At 38.1% G+C, this 21936-nt stretch overlaps 1 non-coding gene across 1 annotated transcript; it reads left to right on the top strand.

Moving 5' to 3' along the window:
- Positions 1 to 778: 778 nt before the first annotated feature.
- Positions 779 to 1020, top strand: LOC112296401 (small Cajal body-specific RNA 6). The gene has a single exon (XR_002973877.2). It is a non-coding gene; the product is annotated as a small Cajal body-specific RNA 6 (non-coding RNA).
- Positions 1021 to 21936: the final 20916 nt, after the last annotated feature.

The raw sequence follows: 21936 nt of genomic DNA, 5'->3' as shown, positions 1-21936 counted from the left end.
AGTGATTCTAAGGAGGAGGATACAGCCTACTTCCTCTTACAGTGTTTTAAAATCTGGAACTAGGGAGAGATGTATTTCCAAATTAGTAATTTTTTAAGTCATATTACTGACTGTGAAATTTAAGATGTTATTAAAATAATTTAGATTATTTTGTTTTTGTTTCTCTTGTTTAGTAAAAGTGGGCATAGATTTAAACACTTTAAAATACCTGCCATGGGCACTGGCTGGTGTGGCTTAGTGGATTGAGCACTGGCCTGTGAACCAAAGGGTCACTGGTTCAATTCCCAGTAAGGGCACATGCTTAGGTAGTGGGCCAGGTCTCCAGGTGGGGGACCTGTGAGAGGCAGCAACACATTGATGTTTCTCTCCCTCTCCTTCTCCTTCCCTTCCCCTCTCTAAAAATGAATACATTTTAAAAATCTTTAAAAAATGCCTGCCATGTTGTTGGAAGTACTTGAATCTTTCTTTATGCTATGCAAATTTCTACCTAAACCTTTGTAAGTTACAGTGAGTCAAAAATTTTATAAGCAAAGGAATAAATTGTTAGACAGTTATGTAATTTTTCCCCCAAGTGGATATGAAAGGAGAGGTTAACCCACATATGATGTTATATACAAAGAGGCCACTCTATGAGACAAGCACTAAGTGGTTAATCTTATCCTTATGTTCATAATTCAGTGTTTGGACAAGACAAATATTAGGAATAATAGGAAGATATATTGTAGAAGAGATAGCAGTGTTGTAGTACATAAAACTTTTTCTAATACAGAGAAAGTATGATTATAGCTCTTAGAATCTATGTCATCATTAAAGTTGGATGGTCCAACCGCCTCGCTCCCATCAGGCCGCAGTAGTGTTCTGATGGGCAGAGGACAGTTGACACTAAGTGATATCCCAGGTCCGTGATTCTTGGCCAACTCAGGGAGAATGCATGGGTGACATTCCACAGCCGACCTCAAAGGGACTTGATTGCAGGGAGTGTGGTGTCTGAGGTTCTGATCTGACTTTCCAACTAAGATCTCTGATTAGGAAAAAAAGAAAACCCAATGGAAGACACTCTATATTTAATAACCTGAGTTAGCCTGATAATTATCTTTTATTTTCCTGAAACCCTACACAAATTTTGAAGTCCTATGAACATATTAGAAGATATAAAATGATAATGGGCATAAATATAGCAATATTTTAAAAACAGGATTAAAAGTCATAGGCAAAATTAATTAATTTCAAAATGTTGAGTTTCAGAATAGTTTTAAGTAAAAGAGTGATGATAAATTTGTAATACTTGTTTTTGTAGTTTTGCATATACTTTAATATTTGAAGAATTTGAAATAATCAGTTATATTAAATATATGAGATTTATATTTTAAGGAAATTTAGTTTATTTTTAACAAAATTTAGAAGTTAAAAATTGGCTTTTAAAATTTGCCCTGGCTGGTGTGGCTCAGTGGATCAAGGGCCAGTCTGCAAAGCAAAGGGTTGCTGGTTCAATTCCCAGTTAAGGCACATGCCTGGGTTGTGGGCCAGGTCCCCAACAGAGGGTGTGTGTGAGGCAACCACACATTGATGTTTCTCTCCCTCTCATTCTCTGTCCCTTCTCCTCACTCTAAGAATAAATAAATAAAATTGTTAAAAAATAAATAAGAAATAAAAAAATAATGTAATAACTTGAGAAATTGGTACAAATCATGGTGTGTTTTATATAGAAATTTTATTATAAATTGTATTAGATTCATCTGAGAGTGACAGATAACCAACATAACTGCAATTAATAAACGTGTTTATTTTCTCTCACATGAAGTCTCAGAGGTTTTATTAAGGACTGATTACAAAATCAAAATGAAGAAAACCCATTTATGATTTTAACCAGGCAAAACCCAAGATATATCCAATGGTGCTTCACCAGAGGATAATGAACATGATTTCATTTTTATTCGGGTGGAATTCATAGGTCTGTGTCCAGATGTTCTGGTGCAATGTGCTTTCCGAAGCCGCTGACACACTGAAGTCCTACCACGGCTGACACAAGACTGAGATGTCATGCCACAAATCTCTTGATGAAACGTAGAGTAAGGAATCCAAAACCATGTAAGTAGACGATGTGAAATGGACTTACCATATTATCTTCCTAAATATCCTCTAGAGGTTATCTCAGTGGTGCTTGAAGACACTCCTTTCCGCAAGGTACAGAGAAATTTGCTGACAAAAGGAGAACAAGAATTCTTTAAAACTACTGTAATAGCTGTTTTCTGTCCTACAGAGATGAAGGAGAAAGATGTCAAATGAAATGATGGGAAGGCAGAAAGTAGCAACATTACCTGTTCAGGGGAAGAATTCCACAGTTTACTATTAGAAGCAGAAGTCTAGAGAAGTAATTGAGACTGATAAAATTTAATTAATTTTCAATGAGCTAATTGATTACAGAGCTTCTAGGAGCAATATGGAGAAGAGGGCTAATTAAATTCTATTTGATTTGAATTAACAGTTACAATAATAATTTAAATCTAAGTCTGGGAAGAGTGACACTGGCAAGATGGCAGATAGAAAGCTCCAAGCTCTCCTTCCCCATGGAAATGTTAAATAAACAACTGGAGACTGGCTACAGTAACTTCTTGATAGTTCTGAAAATCGGTCAAAGATCTACAGCAACAAGGCAATTCCAGATGAAGAGACAGCTTCCTTCAAAATGGTAGGAAATTTTGCAGTGCTTTTCCTCACCCTTATTCCACTCCTTTCCTGGCACAGACTGTATGGTGTGGGCACAACAGCAGTTCAGTCCCCAGTTCCCTTCCAGGAACTAGAGAGACCACAGCAAACAGAATTTGTGACACTCTAACCTGTCTAGTTGCTGCCTGTGTGATTGGACTTTGTCACCTCCCTCAGAGTTCACATGGTCAAAAATGGCACACTCAACGTTCATGCTAAGAGAAGCTGTAGGAAGCAACTGGCATTGCAGGGGAAATACAGACCAGCAGACGTCTGGGCTAGGAGATTACTAAAGCCCTGAGAAAAAGCAGGGACAAGACTCTGAGGAAAATTAAGAGCTTTACAAGCAGCTGTACATAGGAGGGAGTCGGGGGAAAACACACAGGCACAGGCCCATGGGAAAGTTGTGCCTGAGAAGACCTGAGCCTTTGCATATATGAGGCACACCCCATAGTCCAATTCATAGAGACAGAAGGTAGAATGGTGTTTGATAAGGGTTGATAAGGGTGGTTTGAGGCAGAAATCGAGAGTTATGTTTAAAAGAAAGGAAGTTTCAACTTGGAAAGAGGAGGAAGGTTCTGGAGACGGATGGTACTAATGGTGGCACGACAATGTGAAAGTACGTAATTCCATTGAATGCTACACTTCAAAGTAAATAAAATGGTAAAATTTATGTTATGTAGATTTTAACATAAAAAAAATTCTAGTTCTGTTGAGAATAAGCCTCACTGGAGCCATTGTAATAAAGTCACTCAATTTGTTCGATTCCAAAATCTGGGACTAATTGCAGACTCAGAGATCCTGAAATAAACGGTGGTACTTGAAGCTTGAAGAACAGCCGTATGATAAAATCATATATGTGTGCCCCAAATATTCCTGCAGGAAGACTATGGATTATTGCGCACCATTTCCAATCTAACACTGATGCAGATGCTTTGAATCCAGCATGCTACTGTGGTCCACTTACTGCGCAAAACGAATACACATTGTGTTTAGGTAAAAAGTGGATTTTGACCCAAGCCTGTAGTTCCACAGCACTCATGTGTCCATAGACCCATCTTGTTTTTATATATTTTCCTAGTTTCTTCCTACATAGTAATAGTTGGAATAATTACACTCAGTACATGGGAGCATTTCTCCTTTGCTCCCAGGTATTTGGAGTGAGAATTATGGTACTAGGGATGAGTATTGAAAGGTCTTAGACTGTTTTATGAAAGTTATAAGACAAATGCCAAACTACACCCCTTGTGGTATTGAAGAAGTTATTGTCATCCTCAAAAGTTTGAACGTGCAGTCACAAAAGGAAAGAGCTGTGTACATTTACACAATGGAATATTACTTGACTCTAAAAAAAGAAGGAAATCTTACCTTTTGCAACTGCATGGATGCACCTGGAGAACATTATGCTAAGTGAAATGAGCCAGTCGGAGAAAGACAAGTACCATAGGATCTCACTTACATGTGGAATCTAATGAACAAAATAAACTGACAAACAAAATAGAAACAGAGGCATGGGAACATGAAACAGACTGACAGCTGTCAGAGGGTAGAGGTGTGGAAGGACTGAATGAAGGGTGAAGGGACGTATACACACATATACAAAGAAAACACTGTGATAGCCAAAGAGAAAGGGGGAGGTGGGCAAAGAGGAGGAATGGGGACAGGAGGATACCTTGCTTGGGTGTGTGTCGGGGGGCTTTAACGCAGCCCCCCCCCCCAGGTTCTGCCACAGACGAAGAAAAAGACTACCAAGACATGATCTGCTTGGGGAGGAAAGGTGGCCGTTTCTCTCAGGGGGAGAAGGGCCCCGAGCCTCTATCTCCAGGGGCTTTTATTAGGTTCATTCGCATAGGAATATGGATAAAGCTCATCAATCATTGTCAGCCAGTAAGGGTTAAACAATACAAGATTTACAGAGAACTCTGAGGGCTTATTCTGAGTTACAGCCACTTAGTTAGAAGGCCATAAAACTTTAGGCGCCAGAGTCATCTCAGGTCTGGACCCTTATCTCTTAAACTGGGGGTACAAATTAAGTAGATTTCACAGGAATGTATGTATTTTTGTTAGGCCTGATTCCCCAGGGAATCCGCCCCTCCCAGCACAGGACTGCACTGCCCTCTGTTATTGCTTCAGGCTTAAGTCAGGCAAGGGAAGTAAGGCAGCCAAGAGATTAGGAGACTTCTTGCAGACAGAATGAGGACTCAGGCTATTTCAAAGCCCAGGGGAGAGGGTCCATCACCCCCTTTTTCCACAGCCCCCCGAGTCCTTCCCTGCGGGCCTCTTCCATGACCAGACCCTGTCTTAGGTTGATCCTCCCTTGAGGATTCTTACCCATCATTGGCTAACTGGCCAAGCTCAGGGCCAAGCAGGGTGAAGTGGGCAGAGGTGGTACACCTGCCAGGGAGATAAGCTTTGTCTCCTTAGTGGCTTATGGTCCCAACTCTGACTCAGCCTTAACCATGAGGGGTTACAGCCTCTGAAACCAGGCAGGGCGGTTCCCAACAGGTGTGATGGGCACATGATACAGTGTTTTACTGATGCTTTACTGAGTTGTACACTTGAGACCTGCATGGTTTTGCAAACCAACGTCATCCCAATGAATTCAATAGAAATTTGAAAATGCAGAGATGGGAATTCTCATTACACCCTCATTTAACACTTTTCAGTGTCTACCAGAGAGATGGGTGTTGGAAGAAGATAATAAATTGGTGCACATTATACCAAGTGGGGTCTTACGCTGCAGCTGTTGTTCCAAATGCGATCTCTTCCCTGGAGTACATCAATATGGCCCCTGGTGCTGCTTACTCAGCTATTGTAATTGACCATAAACTTTGTGTGATTGATGTTATAAAAATGTCCCCTAATAAATTACCTATTATATATATAAATATATATATACTGCATATATCAATATAGATGGATGATAGATACAAAATAAAACCACTCAATTGTTTTATAGCATGAACAAAACACATAGATTTTGAAGATCAGCTGCTACATAGAAGCCAAGTAAGTGTTCTATTTTATGGCTTTTAGCCACAGGCAAGTCCATACATAAATTTGTGCAGGGAATTTGAAAGTTTGATGAAAAGAAAATTCATTTTTATGGTATGAAGAACTAGAGTGCAGTAAAACCGTAACCCAGAAAATTGCAGAGTGAACTTCCCAGTGAGATGACCAAAAAAGGAAATGTCTGGATTCTCCATACAAACTGTCCAAAATCTTAATGATTCTTGAAGCACCACATACATAGGGTAGGCTGCAAACAACCAAAACGTGGATGAAGACACTGAAATCAGGTTTCAGCTGTTCTTGAAGTCATAGAGATTGAATTTGAATCTATTTTAGTTAATTTCCTGTTAAACAAACATACTAAGTTCTTTAAAGCAGTATAACAGACTCCTTTGTGTTCACAGTATTATTTTTAGCATACTCAAATATAAACCGAAATTACTCAACATTGAATAACCAGGAAAGAGTGATCAATTCTGAAAAATATAAGCCAGTAAACAGAGATGATCCCTAAGGTGACCCATATGCTGCTATCACTAAAGAAAAGCTTGATAGCCCCAGGAATATGTATATTCAATAACATGAAAAACTATTATTGTAATGACTTAAAATATATGTAATAGCAGAGACTTAGAAACAATTAAAAATAACCAAATGGAAATACTCCAACAAAAACAATATCTGAAATAAAAATTAATTGATTGACTTAACAAGAATATGGAGGTCACAGATGGAACAATCAGTGAAATCGAAAAAATAGCAATACATTTTTTCCAATATAAAGAACAGAAAGAAGGAAGACTGAAAAATACTAATATGGGCTCATGGAACTCAGAGAAAATACCAAAATGTCTAGAATACTTATTACTTCAGTTCCTGAAAGAGAACAGCAGAAATAGTATTAAATATTGATAGTATTAAACATAATATTTAATATTTATTAAATATTGAATAAAAACTTTCTAAATTTGGTGAAAAAACATAAATGTAGAGTTTCAAGAGTGTCAATGTGTCCAAACCAAAACATACATACACATATGTTTTAAAATATGTAAAAACATATTTAGGAATGTCATAGACAAATTACTGCAAGATAGAAAAATTTTAAAATCGTAAAAGAAGCCAGAGTAATATGACACCTTGTACAGACAATCTGTGACTTTTCAAGAAAATCTATGGGTGCGAGAAGACAGTGAAATAAAATCTTTAAAATGCTGAGAGACTGCTGTCTACCTGAAGCGAACATAATATTGGATGCCAACTGTCATTAAAAAATAAGAAAAAATTTTAAAATGCTGAGAGAAAAAAATTCTGTCAACTCAGAAATAGTGTATCCTGCAAAAATATCCTTCAAGAATGTAAATGAAATAAAGATGTTTTTAGGTAAGAGTTATTGCCACCACAATGCAATAAAAGAAATGCTAAGTGATTTTTATAATCCGAAAAGAAATAAAATGAGGATTTTCAGGAAGGTATTAAGGGGGTCAGAAATGTAAAAGAGTATGTTTTCTTATTGTCCTTAAAGTACCTTATGGTTTAAAGAGACATTATAATAGTATCTTATAAAATTATAATATACATTGTGATTATATTGTTATTGGTGGGAAATAAGTTCTTATGGTATCACCAGGAAAAAGAATTCCCTGAGGCCCTCATGGGAGGATGGGGTTCCATGGTAAACTTTATTGATGATGAAAAATTAAGGGGGTCCCCTCTGGACTTTCCAATCTATCATCTTCATTCCTCTTGTCATGGAAATTTCCAATCTTGTCTTCAGTAGAGCCAATATAAGGGCCACTGCCCAGTGTTTCTGCTCCACATTACAGTCCAGTCCAGCATCCAGCTGGCTTAGAGTGTGTTTCCAGCGGCAGCCCATTGCAGGGCTGCAGCATTCAGGCTCCCTCCTGGAGCCTGCGTGTGAAGTCTGTGCAGCCTTCAGTCATGCAGCTGCTAAGGCCACATCATTAAGGGGAGAGGATGTGCAAATGCATGGGGTGTGTGCAGGTCACGAGAAAGAGTGAGAGAGAGAGAGAAATTTGTTCCCCTGGTATTATATTAGCTTGGGTTTGGAAAAGACCAGAAGCTTTTATAAAATGACAAATCAATTGTCTAAGTGTTAGCAGCCTTTAGATGTGTTTACATCCCGTGGTTATACAGACAGTCCTCTGTGGTCAAGCTGTGCCCACCAACAATCTGGTACTGAGGGGAGAAGGGAGGAATGTTAATCCCCTTAGGAGAGCAGTGCTATGAGCCCTGGGGTTTAAAGCTGTAGCTTCCTGGCTAACCAAGCAGGCTCATGCTCCCCTTTTTATTAAGCACAATGTCTAAGTGTCTTTGTTCCCACCTTTTTCAACAATTAATAATTAGTTTAATAGTGATGGTAACAATATAACTGAGGGTTGGAAATGTGCCCAAATGGTGTAATGTTTCTATATTTTTCTTACTGAGGTACAATATTAAACATAAGTAGAATATCATGAGGACATGTACAAGTAATTGCAGTAATAACTGTTAGTTGTACTAATGAGTTAGATGAAATATATATAAACATATATATATTTGTTTATGTATTTGAAATATATATACACGTTTATATATATATTTCATCTAATTCATTATATATATATATGAGATTGCAATAAATTAGTTAAATGATGCACCTTCAAATGTAGGTGGTACAAACAGAAAACTACTTCTGAGAAAGGTCTATATGTTACTGAACAGACGGGGGGCAGTGAACCATATACTATTACTGACAGGACCCCCCTTTGCTCTCTGGGGGTCCCCCCCACCTACTAGGTTCCCCTTGCCCGCCGCCAGAGGAAAGCCATCTCTCAATGCCAGACATTAGTGAAAAGAAAAGGAATTATTTATTTAAAAGTTATTCAGACTTAGAGTAATGACTTAATGTCTTCATTAAAATACTAAAGTCCTTTAGAATACCCACAGATGCACACAGTCCTTCCTTCTCCCTCTGCCCAGTCCGGGGTACCGTATCTCAGGAAAAGAAGTAGAAGTCTGTGGTTCAGGCTCCTGGCACCCTCAGCTGTGTCGCCACCATGGGATCCCCACTCTGCCAAAGCAGTGTGGTCCTCTTTCCCTTCTCTGCCAAAGCCACATGGTCCTCTCTCAGGTATGGCTGCTGCACCCGGGTTTAAATCCCAGCACCAGTCTTCCTCTGCAGCCCCATTTCTGACTCCTCCTACCATCAGTTACACCTGCCAGCATTCCCGTATTCTTCCAGCTTTACTGGGCTGCCATAGTAAGTTTGGGCAGGTGTGGCCCCGTGGCATGGAACCAATCACCTCCAAGTTCTCACGCAGGTGCTGTAACCAGGGAAGTTGCCTCCCAGTTGTATCTTGGGTGGAAGTCACTTCCATCCCCCTGGCTCAAAGCCTGGCCACAGCTATTTAACATATCCATGGAACCAGTTAAAGGTTATGGATATGTTAAATGACCATGCCAGAGGTTAGCTACACAGCTGTTGCTATACAAAACAGCTCTGGATGGCCCTGCTGCATGTGTCCCTTCCCCCAGCTCAGACTTGTGGGGGTAAGAACATCCTATATATATTTTCTTATATCTCCTAGACACCTCAAGTTCTGAACCCCATTACAAATCCCTATTTGGGGCCCCCCTCTTGGCTGAGCCCTGTTACATATACGCTGGGAACACTCATAAAAAAGAATCCCTGCATAGCAATACCAAGGTGACAGACCATATAAGATTAAACAGACAGCTGTGTATAAATCCTGAGCCTCAGTAAACATATCAGGACATGACATCAAAGTAAACAAATCATCTGGGAACTTACTTCAAGGATATCAGATTAAGTGCATAGACATCTACTTAATGGACATTCTTTTTTCAAAACTAGGGATAAATGGAAATGGAATTGCTTGAAACATTTTATTGTCTTCCTACTTTCTCTAGATGTAACTGACTAGGATCATATCAATTATAACTTAATAAATATATAAATTATATAGTTATGTATAAATCTTTTTTAATGAATAAAACTGTAGAAACAATACAAGGATGATTCTGATAATCACAGGACAAATACATATAAATATCTATGGGAGAGATGTGTGTATAGGTGTGTGCACCGGTTGCAAATAGTTTCATAAATAGTCTTACTTACATTTTATTATATGAGAGTTACATATAAATCATTATATATACTTTTATATATCACATAGTAAATATAAGCTATGTGTAATGTGTAATATATATCCTTGTACTGAGCAGTTGGGTCTGGTGAGTGAGAGAACATTACAACCACATCACATTCAAATTTAAATAAGGCCCACTTCCCAGATGCTAAGGTTAGGAGGGCACGCTAATCAACACAGCTGCAATGTTTTACTCTAATTTTCATCCCTGTTGCTCTTTTAAAAGGAGTCCACATGCTGTAGGAAAAAAATAGATGATTTCAAATCTACTAATTATTATCATGATATTATTAATTTAGACCAAGATAATAATAAGATGGTGTTTGTGAAGAAAGACTTCATTATGGAATTAATTGCTTTGATTAGGGTCAACACAGGAGAAAAAAATTTGCATCCCATTTAAGAAACAATTACTTTGATGGCTATTCAGGAGCTAAAGACATGCAAATTTAAAGAAGGCAATTTACAAATTCCCCTTTACATTCAGATGCTAAGTTCTCTGACAAACCCTACTTGTTCAACAGAATTTTAAAAACACTGAATTAAAGAAGATCTGGGTAATGATGTATTATTGATGTATTCTGTAAATGTTCAAATTATTCTTGGCTTGAATTTTGCATTTATTTCATAGAAACAAAAACATGGCATTGCAAAGTCAATTTTAATCTTAGTGTTGATGTTGTGGTTGTGTTCTCCTAATGGATATTGAGAGTGGTAGATTATAGTTATCCTTGTGAATTTGCTGCTACTCCTTTTATGCTCAGGGTTCTTGACTAGCAGACATAAAATGAGGAACTTCTCTATGTTTAACACCTGCTTCCAATTCATTGACTAAAAATGCAACTTAATTCTTTTGTTTTGCTGTTACTTAGTACTTTTATTGCATTTTCCCCTTTGATGAATGTTTAAACTCAATTTGAGTAAAAGCATCTCTGTTCTCTGCTTCTCTGGATTTGTGCATGGTCCACTATTCGTCTACATGTGCTGAGCTGCAATTCTTTGTTGTTCTTGAATCAATCCATTTTGCTGGAGAAATGTCTGGCTATCTATTTGTTAAAGGTCAACGAGTTAAATAACTATGTTCACTACTGCAGTGCAACATTATTTGAGATAATAGAAATACATATACATGAAGGTTTGGGAAAATACACATGGCAATGGATAAGTACTCACAAGGGAGGCAGTTCATTATCTGAGGCTGGATAAAAAGTAAAAGTGGCACATAGATTACCAGAGTGTTCTCAGAAGACTTAGAGAATCTATATATGCCAAATTCCCTGGGGAACAATCTTATCCAAAGACACGTGAGCCTTATGTCCTAACTACATTTAGCCAGAAGTATAAAGTCACAAGTGGGCTGGATACAGGTATTTATATAAATTGTGTGGGATTGGTTGAAAGAGAAATGTAAATCGTTTATTCTTTTGTCAGTCTGCCAAGAAATTGTTCCACCAAGATTAGCAATGAAATATTAGGCATAAATACTACCTTTAGAGGGCTCAATATGGAAGTAACTTTTATTCCTCAGCACAGCCAAAACAAATGCCAATATCCAGAGTTTCTGCTTCATGTTGAAGCTTAGTTTTTGGAGCCAACACCACCCGCTGCGGGTATCTGTTGCTGGTAGCACTACACGGTCCCATGCTCCCAGGGGCGAGAACACAGGAATGTATGGGGCAAATGCATCACCTGGTGGCGGGGGGGGGGGGGGGGGGGAGAGATTATTTGTTACACTGGGGTTATACTAGCATGGGGTTGGGACGGACCAGGTGCTTTTTCAATATAACCAACGAACTTCTCAAGTTTTTGCAGGCTTTACGTGGATCCACATCTACTTAGAGTGATAGGCCTCTTTGGTCAAGCACTTCCCTTTGCATCCCCCAACAATCTGGCACTGGAGGGGAAACAGTGCTCCTGGGGAGATTTCCTGTGCTTTTCAGATCAGTTCTCCTCAGCAGCTGTCCCTTGGAGTATGTGAATGAGTTTGTAAATGCAATAGTTTTCCAGGCAAGCAAGTGGGCTAGTGCTCCCCAGTTTATTAAACACAATGTCTTAACCTCCTTTGCTCCCTTTATTAATAACTAGTTAACCACCTATGGTAACAAAAGGATATTCATGAAAAGGAATATAAGTAGTTAATAAACTACTTATAGTTAATAGCACACACATGATTCCAATGAAATAAACACAAATTAAATAAATATGAGATGCTTGTTTTAATCTATTAAATTATAAGGGCCATTTTTACTATTAGGAACAGTGGAAACAGTAGAAATGTAGTTTTTGAGGGAGACTAGCATGATGATCCCTTTAAATTCAACTACATGTAACAGAAATGGAGAGCCCATTAAGCTAAGCGTGAGTGCAAACTCAATACTTCTTTTTCCCTTGAAACTCTAGCTTTAAACAAATACAAAAAAAACCCTGATTACTTAAAACACCAACATTATAAGCTTTTAAAAAGGGTTTTCAAAATCCTAGCTCTCTCCAGGAGAGATTCATGAGAACTCATGCACTTTGAACCCCATCCCATCTTTTACCTTTTTAACCTTCAGAACTTAATGTAGTCCCTGACATATACGAGGCATCAAATAAATATTCAGTGAGTAAATAAATTAGTACTTTGAGTCAGTTGTCTCCCTTTTGATTAGAATTTGACAAAATGTAATGCAAATTATTTACCTTAATAGGTTCCCTCAGGAATCAGATGCAAATGTTTACTTGAATTAAATATTTAAGATAAAAATGAATGTTTTATACATAGGAACAAAATTAGAAATTAATATTTTATATATAGGGATAAAATTTAATGTTAGAGATAATATTTAGCACATTTTATATCATAAATTATATATTAAATAAAATAAAAATTTAATGCTTTATGTATAGAAATAAAAATAGAAATGCATTTCTTAAAGCAACAACAAATGACCACTTAAAATATAATCTAGACTATGAAACAGACTGTGAAATTATTTGTAATTTGTTTATTTCCACAATTACAAAAAATAACATCTGCATTCATTAAATAAATACTTATTAAGGACATTCTCTTTGCCAAACATTGTCTAGGTATTGGAATATATTTGTCAACTCAAGAAGTGTCCCCACTCACCCTGTGCTAAATTTTCAGTATATAAGGGTAGAATTAAAACCATTTATGTGCCTGATTTTGGTAAATTCTTTAAAATGAAAGCAGGAGAAAGGGTTAAGAGAATGGTGATGAATAGATGTTGATATTTCTCTGGGGTAGACATCTAAGGGTGGAATTTCTATGTCTAATGGTAACTATATTTGTTCCTGTACTTACTAGACTATTTTTCAAAGCAGCTGCATTTTACATTTTCAATAGCAATGTATAAGGATTCTAATTTCTCCATATCTTTTCCTATAGTTATTATCAAACTTTTTGATTCTAGCCATGCTAGTGGGTGTGAAGTGTCATTTTATTGTGGTTTCGATTTGCATTTCCTTGATGGCTAATGATATTGAGCATCTTTTGTGTGCTTAATGGCCATTTGTGCATTTATTTAGATGAGGAAATGTATCTAGGTTCTTTTCTTATTTCTTAAATTACATTTTCCTTTCATGATTGAGTTGTATGAGTTATACATTCTAGGCACAAATCCCTTAACATGTATTTGCAAATATTTTCTCCCATCCTGAAATTGCCTTTGAACTTTCTTGATGGTGTCCTTTGAAGCATTTTTTTTATTTCTTATGAAGTTGAATTTATCTATTTTCTCTTTTTTTATAGTGTGTGCCTTGTTACTATTGCTAAATCTGAAATCATGAAGACTTATATTTATGTCTTATTTTAAGAGTTGTATAATTTTAGTTCTGATGGCTGGGTCATTGGTTCATTTTGAGTTAATTTTTTGTTTTGGATGTGAGATAAAGGTCCAATTTCATTCTTTTGCATGTGCCTATTTAGTTATTGTAGCACCATTTACTGAAAAGACTATTCTTCTCCATTGAGTACTCATGTAACCCTGTTAAAATCAGTGGACTATAGGTGTATGGGTTTATTTCTGGACTTTCAATTTTATTGCACTGATCTATATGTATAGACTTGTGCCAGTGCTATAAAGAATTGATTGCTTTATTGCAAGTTTTTTAATTAGGTGTTCGTCTTCCTACTTTATTCTTCTTCTGATGAGGATCCTGGCCAGCAGGATCCTGTGTTGTGGCAGCAATAGACAAATACACACGGACTACAGAAATCTTGTGGAGGAAAAGGGATGGCACCCTCTCACCAAGTGAGAGAGAGTGAGAGGGCCAGAGACAGCCCAAGAGAGTGAGAGCTGACCCCTGCCTAGATAGGCTTTTATTGCTTTTCTGGGCACATTACATCGAGGATGGTCCTCATTTACCATGCACAGGTTCACTGTAGGTGATTACTTTTTATAGACAACAAAGGACAGAATACTGCAACTCAAGGGGGAAAGTGGTTGAACTGGTTACACTCCATACTTGGGTGGTTTAGCTCAGACTTTAGGAAGTTAAGGATATGCAGTAAACATTTGCTGCTTCAATTCAGGGTGAGAGAGTTTTAGCAAGAGCAAGTCTCATAGCAGCCTATGTACAATGCAGGCCTGATTCTCCATGGGGGAACCTATGCATGGACGTGGGTCCTGCCCACGAAAACTCGCTCCACACTGGCTTTTCCGAGTGGGGGCTGGCCACATTTCCCTTGTGTGAAATGGTTCCCTATATTCTTCCTCAGAATTGTTTTGGATTCCAGGGTGCCTCACAATTCAATATGAATTTTAGAATCAGCTTTTCAACTTCTACGGAGAATTCAACTGGAATTCTGATAGGCATTACATTGAATCTGCAGTTCAGATTGGGGATTATCAACATTTTAACCATGTTAAACCTTTTCATTCATAAACATGAAATGTTTTCCCACTTATTTAGATGTTTAAGTTCTTTTGACAATGTTTTATATTTTTACCTTATAAATTATGTGCTTTTTAATAAAAATTATTCCAAAGAATTTTATTTCTTTTGCTGCTATTATGAATACAATCATTTTCTTAATTTTATTTTTGATCATTTCAAGTGTATAAAATGCAAGGGATATTGTACAGTGATCTTTTATGCTGCTATCTTGATGAACTTGGTTGTTAGTTCTCATAGTTTTTACTTCATTTCTTAGTTTTTTTTATGTAAGATCATGTTATCTGCTAATATTGGTAGCTTTAATATTTTTCTGTAATTTGCATTACTTTAATTAATTAATTAATTAATTTGTCTTCCTAGCCACAACCTTTAGTACACTGTTGAACAGAACAATAGTAGTGATAAGAGTACACATCCTCATTCTGTTCCTGATCTTACATAAAATACCCAGTCTTTCATCACCGAGTAAGATATTCGCTGTGGGGTTTTTAATAAATGTCCATATCAGGTTGATGATATTTACCCGTATTCCTAGTTTGTTCAGTGTTTTTACCCTTTTACTTTTAGAATCTTTGTAGTGATATCTTACTGATTCTTCTCCTGCTGTAGGCGTAATGCCAGCCTCTTTCTGGGTGAAAAGTTCAGCTAAGCTACTCCACGGCATTACTGTTTCAGTGTCTATTTTGTTTGGACAAAAGGCCTGCAGGGACCCTATGCTGACACTAGTCCCCTCATGCAAACACATGTCCTAGATAATGACTGGCAGAGTCACATGTAAATATGTAAGTTCCTGATATGACTTCCTTAGTAGCCCTTGTGATCAACAGTCTCTCCTGCTTTCCAGTGCCTTTTCCTTTACACCTCTTAGATAAGATCCCCTTGGGGTTTATGAAAACCCCATTCTAATGGTTGGAATTGACTGTCTGGCCTCAGACTGAGAACTCCAAAATATTTTACCCACAGACTCTAATTAAAATGTATGCCCAGGTCATTTTTCTCTGTCTTCACTCTGCCTTGACTTTCCTGTATGGCCCCTTGGGTGTGCTGTATGCTTCCTCTATGCCCTGGAAATAATAGACATTTGTCTTCAAATTCTCTGGTGGTCTGTTGTTGAACTGCACTCATCATCTAGCACCTTGTGCTCTACTTAACAAATGAGAATTTGGTAGTCATAACTCTAAGGCCCTGCTGCTCTGTCAGGAGGTCATAGACACATTGAAGTTGCTTTCTACATTGCCGTTGAGTCGAGGATCCAACACTGGTATGCAGATCTGTGCAGTCCACTCTAATTACATAAGCTTCACTCTTCATGCTGCTGTGACAGCTTGAATTCCACTGTGACATGAGCGGACTTATGTCTTCTCACTTATAGATTATGTTAGTCTAGTGGTAACACAGAACTTTTTGAGACAACTTTAGTTAACTCAGATCTTTATTCTTCCTCCAGGTATATCATGCTACTTGGTCAAGCATCAGGTACTTAGCTATATGAAACTATTATTTGCTTTTGATTTTCAGGCCTTTTAGCTACTCACAACTCACCATCACTCCATCATACCATATTTGAGCATATTTGAGATGAATTCTCTCTAAATAAGCTGTGTCCCCAAACTTCTTTTCACTTACACTTGACGATCCAATGGTAACCTTTCGTTCTCAACTTTAACTTTACACCATTTATTACTACTTTGTCTTGATGTAAAGAATGTTTATAATTTAAGGATTTTTTTTCTTTTTGCTCCCCAATATAAATCACTGATTTGTTAGATAATTGCAATAGTATATGTAAGCAGAGGCCAGTTTTCTGTGAGTGTTCTGAGTTTTGTCTTTAACACAGTGAAATAATTTTTCACACCCATATTCACCCTTTTGAAGAAATGTAGCATAATTGGGTGTCATTTCACACTTTAAAATGTTTGTTGTTATTTTATGCTGCATTATTAGTTGTTTAGAAATGTTCATTTTCTGGCCAATTTCTAAAGATGGTATCTTCTGAAATGGTCATAATGATCTATCCATTTGTCATATAGCAATAGTGTGCTGCTTAAGACCTCTCTGCTTTTAGCAGTCATCATCTTGCATTAAATATTGCAATGATGATGTGATTCCCCTGTTCAAAAATATTTATAAGCTCCTAATATCTATAAGATATTATCTGATCTAGGTATATGCAAGCTACTAGAATCAAATATAGTACTTCAAAGAGGTGGAATTACAAAGACTGGATATTCCATGGGTCCAGAGTGGTAAGCAAAACTCCAGGACTATCATTAGTAAACCAGGTAAGATGGAAGGGGTTCTAGGTGAATGTTATCTTGTCACCTCTCATCACTGGTGCCCACAACCCTGTAGGAAAGCTGAGTGCCATGTCTTCAGTAACAGGACCAATTCCAGATCAAGCCTCGGTCCATGAGGTTTGACGCTGGATGCCCAGGGATTTCCATTGTGTGTGGTATGTGAGGGGGTAATCCGGAATGGGTGCAGGCGGCAGGTTGGGGAGTAGAGGACCAGGAAGAAAAGAAAACACTCAAAATATAATTTCTTCAAAAGCGACTAGTTAATTGAAGAAGATGATATGTTGAATTTGTAGATGAGTGAACCTTAGTTACACTACTGAAATAAGAGAATTCTAGAAGACCTACTTACAATTTGTTGACCTTTAATTAATTAATCTTCCTTAGAAGGAGAATGAGTGTCCAGGTATCAGAAGAAAAAAAGAAACAATAACACATTTCTCCATCCCTCAAGTGGTAACACAGGGCTTTCTGCAGGCAAAGTTTTTAGCTAGAATTTATATTTTTAGTGATGGACATTACCATTTTAAGTTCTCTAATAAACAACAATTATTATCTAGGACTTGGGTCTTCATTTTATTCTATTCATATGAATGTCACAATAAAGTTTAAAAATACTTAAACTAATGAATAAGTTAATATTTTTATGTTATTCAAGGTGTAGTATGTATAAAATTATATTTTGGCTAGGACTCTTGAATTTTATAGTTCCTAATCAATGTCTTTGACATTTAAATACTTTAAAATAATTTATAACTATCTGTTTCTACTTCCTCTCTTTTGATTCTACTTGTGTTACATAATGGACCCATTGGGTTGGGGGGCAGACTGTTACCGAAACAAGCCTCCTCCCTCAGGATCTCTCTGTCACTATGATTCTCTGCCCACTGCCCTTAGGAATTGTGGCTCTCAGTGCCAGAACTTGGTGAAAAGGAAAGGAACTATTTATTCAAAAGCTACATAGGATTAGAGTAATGGCAGAATGTTGTTGTTAAAAATCTCAAAGTCCCTTAAAACACACACAAACACACACAGTCCTTCCTTCCCCCACTTCCCCAACCAGACCAGTCAGGGGTACCATATCTCAGGAAAAAGTAATAGAAGTCTGTATCTTGGCTAGACTCCTGGTTCCTCCCAGTAATCTGTGCTCAGCTGGCAGGCCTCCCAAGGTTCCCAGCACCATCAGCTATGTCGCCACCATAATCTCCTGTTCTTAATCCAAAACCATGTGGCACCTTCTCATGGCCCACCAGGAGGAGTCATTTCACCCCTTTTCTTTCCACACAATGCTCACATTGTCCTCTCACATAGTCCTGCATTGTCTCTCTTCATTCCTTCAAACTTCTAAGACAGAGTTCTGCATGGCTGCTACATCTTGGTTTCCTGCTTTCTAAGCTGTGTGGTCAAGGGGTCCCCTCTCCACCCTCAAAACCACATGGTTGGAGTCCAGCTTAGCTGCTGTGCCTGGGCTTATCTTTAAATCCTGTGCTTATCTTCCTCTATAACCCCATTTTCAACACCTCCCACAACTGCTTACACCTGCCTGTACTCTTGCAGTTTTCAGCCTTTCTTGGCTGCCATAGTAAGTCCAGGCAGGCCTGGCCCTGTGGCATGGAGCAAACCATCTCCAAGCTCTCATGCAGGTGCTGTAAGGGGAGCTGCCTCCCAGTTACATCACCAGCCAAAGTCATGCCCATCTCCCTAGCTAGCCTGCTATTGATATGCACAATTTGCATATAAGGTATGAAGCTGGACAGCTGTCGATATGCAAAATAACTCTCAATGGCCCTGCTCTATGTGTCCCATCCCCCAGTCCAGACCTACAGGGATGGGGATATCCCATATTTCTATATTTCCTGGACACCCGAGTTCTGGAGTTCTGGACCCCACTACAAACCCCTTTTTGAGGGGGCTGGCTGTACTGTGTTGCACTTGGATGAATTATCTTAAAAGACACTAAAACTCTATAGGCTAGGATCATGTTTGCTTGTTTCATGGGCTTCTGGTTGATATAGTTCACTAAGTTTTTCTTTTAATTGACACAGAGAGGTGAACACAGCAAGACAGTTCTCTGCTTGAATGCTACTACAGGGCATCAGAGATGTTTTTCTCCTTTTTTCATCATTCAATTTAGACTTGCATTCTGTGGTTTAAAGAGGGAAAACCAGCAGCAGTTCCCATAAAAACCACCATTTCAAGTTACCAGGTCCAATTACAGCTTCACAGTTAGGTATGGCTCAACTTGCTGACGAATTGAAAAGTGGTGCTAAGAATATATCAGTTGATATTTTGCTTAAATAAGAGAATTGATTAAAATGGAAAATTATTGTTATATAAAACATTTTTTCATATAACATTAAATATTGAACTTATTTGTCCACCTAAGGCTTAACCAAGGAACTATTTTAAATCTAACTGAATAAATAAAAAAAGCACACAAGAAAAATTCCATATGGTGCTCAGTTAAAATGATATTCAAAAATAAAGCGTTCTGTTTAAATTACTTATTCCCATGTCCTGATAGCAAACACAGTGGCCCTTGATCTAAAGTTTACTTGAAACAGATTCTGAGAGTCAAATTAATATTTATAAGTTACTCTAGCAGCATTTTACTGTAATAAAAGAAGTTGGTAATATTACTTGCCAGGTAAACAGAGAAAAAGGAGTTGACTTTCACATGTCATTTTTCCCAGTTACATGAAGCATTTCCTACATTCTAAATTTTTTTCATAACTATAATCAAATATACAAATGGGCTTAAACAATATTTATCCTGTACTGTTAAAATCAAAAGACACTAAATCAAAAGACAGGTAGTATTGCCCTGGCCCATATGGCTCAGTTGATTGGAGCATTGTCCCATGACTGAAGGGATGTGGGTTCAATTTCAGAGCAGGGTACACACCTAGGTTGCAGGTTCGATCCCTGGTTCAGGTGCATAAATTCCATAGTCCGCACTTCTATGGGAGGCAAGCAATCAATGCTTCTTCTTGTGTGGGGAACTGTTCCACGTGTGGGAAACGTGGCTCAGCCCCCACTTGGAAAAGCCAGTGGGGAGCGAGGTTGGCGAGCAGGACCCACGTCCATGGATAGGTTCTCCTATGGGGAATCAGGCCTGCATTGTACCTAGGCTGCTATGAGACTTGCTCTTGCTAAAACTTCCTCACCCTGAGGCAGCAAATGTTTACTGAGTATCTTTATCTTCCTAAAATCTGAGCTAGACCTTCCAGGTATGGAGCATAACCGGTTTTGACCATTTCTCCCTTTACATTGCAAATATCCTTCTTTGATGTATTCAACTACACCCTCTCCTTTGTCTGCAAAAGATAACCATCCAAAACAAACCTATGCATAGTAAATGAAGACCATCTTTGATGTAAGGAGCCTAGAAAAACAATAAAAGTCTGTCAAGGCGAGGGTCAGGACACTCTCCTCTTGAGAGAGTGGCTGTGCGGTCCCTTTTCCTCCACAGGATTTCTGTAGTCCATGTGTATTTGTCTATTGCCGCCACAACACAGGATCCTGCAGGCCAGGATCTGCGTCATTCTTGGCACTGCAATTTTTTTCTTTCCTTTCCACTCTATCTGAAAGAAATGAAATAAATGTACTCAGGTGAGGATCATAAAAAAAATTTGTTTATATTTTATACTAAGATTAAGATAAATTGGTTTTCAGGTATATTTTATTTTCTTGGATAAATGTATACAAATACACCTTTTAGTGCTCTGCATTATGATCAGTATAGTAGAGTTGGCCCTCTTTATCTGTGAGTTTTACATTAAAAATATTTGAGAAAAAAAATTCCTGGAATTTTCAAAAAGTAAAACTTGACTTTGCCATATACCATGCACTATGCTGAATCCACACAAATGGACTGAATTTCAGGCATACCTTGCTGTAGCCTTGATGCAAATATAGGTTATATACAAATACCACTCAATTTTATACAAGAGACTTGGGGATCCAAGGATTTGAGTATGGTAGGGTTGGGGGCATGGGTCCTGGAATTAATCCTGTGACTTCTGAGAGATGACTGTATACCATACAATTTTACATGAAGTTTAAACTGCTTTTCTCTAATAGTCATCAGCACTATGCCTTGTGGAATCATGCTTTTAAGGAAAAAGATAAGCAGGAGGAAAGAAGCCCCTCTGTCACCAGAAAAGGACCTGGCCAGTGGTTCTGCCTCCAGTTGGCCTGTAGTGTGTGAGTTCTTTACTTCATGCATGAAAGTTTTCACAACATGAGTCTAAGTGATTTTGAGAGTGTTTATTAAAGCTGGGAACAGTGAAACAAAGGAAGGGTAGAAGAAGCCACAGGAGAGCTTAGGTGGTGCTCTACTTGGCTTCTCTAGAAAGGTCATCAGAAAGAAGTGAGCCAAGGTGGGGACTGCTATTAGGGCCCTGAAAAGTAAAAGAAAAGGGGCCTTGGAGACAGGTTCAGGAGGTTAGCCTGGGATGAGCTGCTGCTGCCTGCTGCTAGGTCTGGTGGTGATCCTTAGAGTTTAGGAGAGAAAAGTGAACATGCATGCCTGAGAGGGAAGAAGGACGTGAGTTCTCCAGAGACAGACAGCACTGGCATCCTCTGCCTAGAGGGTTTTTCTCTCTTCTGTGAGTGGGAGTCTTTAGGGAGGTCTTAAGTGAGAGTATCAGCAGAATATTCATCAGCTTTCCAGGTGAGTTCTTTAATATCCTGATGAATTAAAATGAGCATGTGTGAAGTTCTGGATCATTCTCTGGCCAGCTTCACTACTTTCATTTTATACTGGGTTTGTTTGGCTCTAATTGGGTTTTTGTTATTTGTTTTCTTGACTTCATTCGTCTTTGGATTGAGCTGGCTCAAAT

This window comes from Desmodus rotundus, chromosome 4 (genome assembly GCF_022682495.2).
Source record: "Desmodus rotundus isolate HL8 chromosome 4, HLdesRot8A.1, whole genome shotgun sequence".
NCBI classification, from domain to species: Eukaryota; Metazoa; Chordata; class Mammalia; order Chiroptera; family Phyllostomidae; genus Desmodus; species Desmodus rotundus.
The sequence above is the reverse complement of the archived record's forward strand: the minus strand, read 5'-3'. Positions and strand labels throughout refer to the sequence as shown.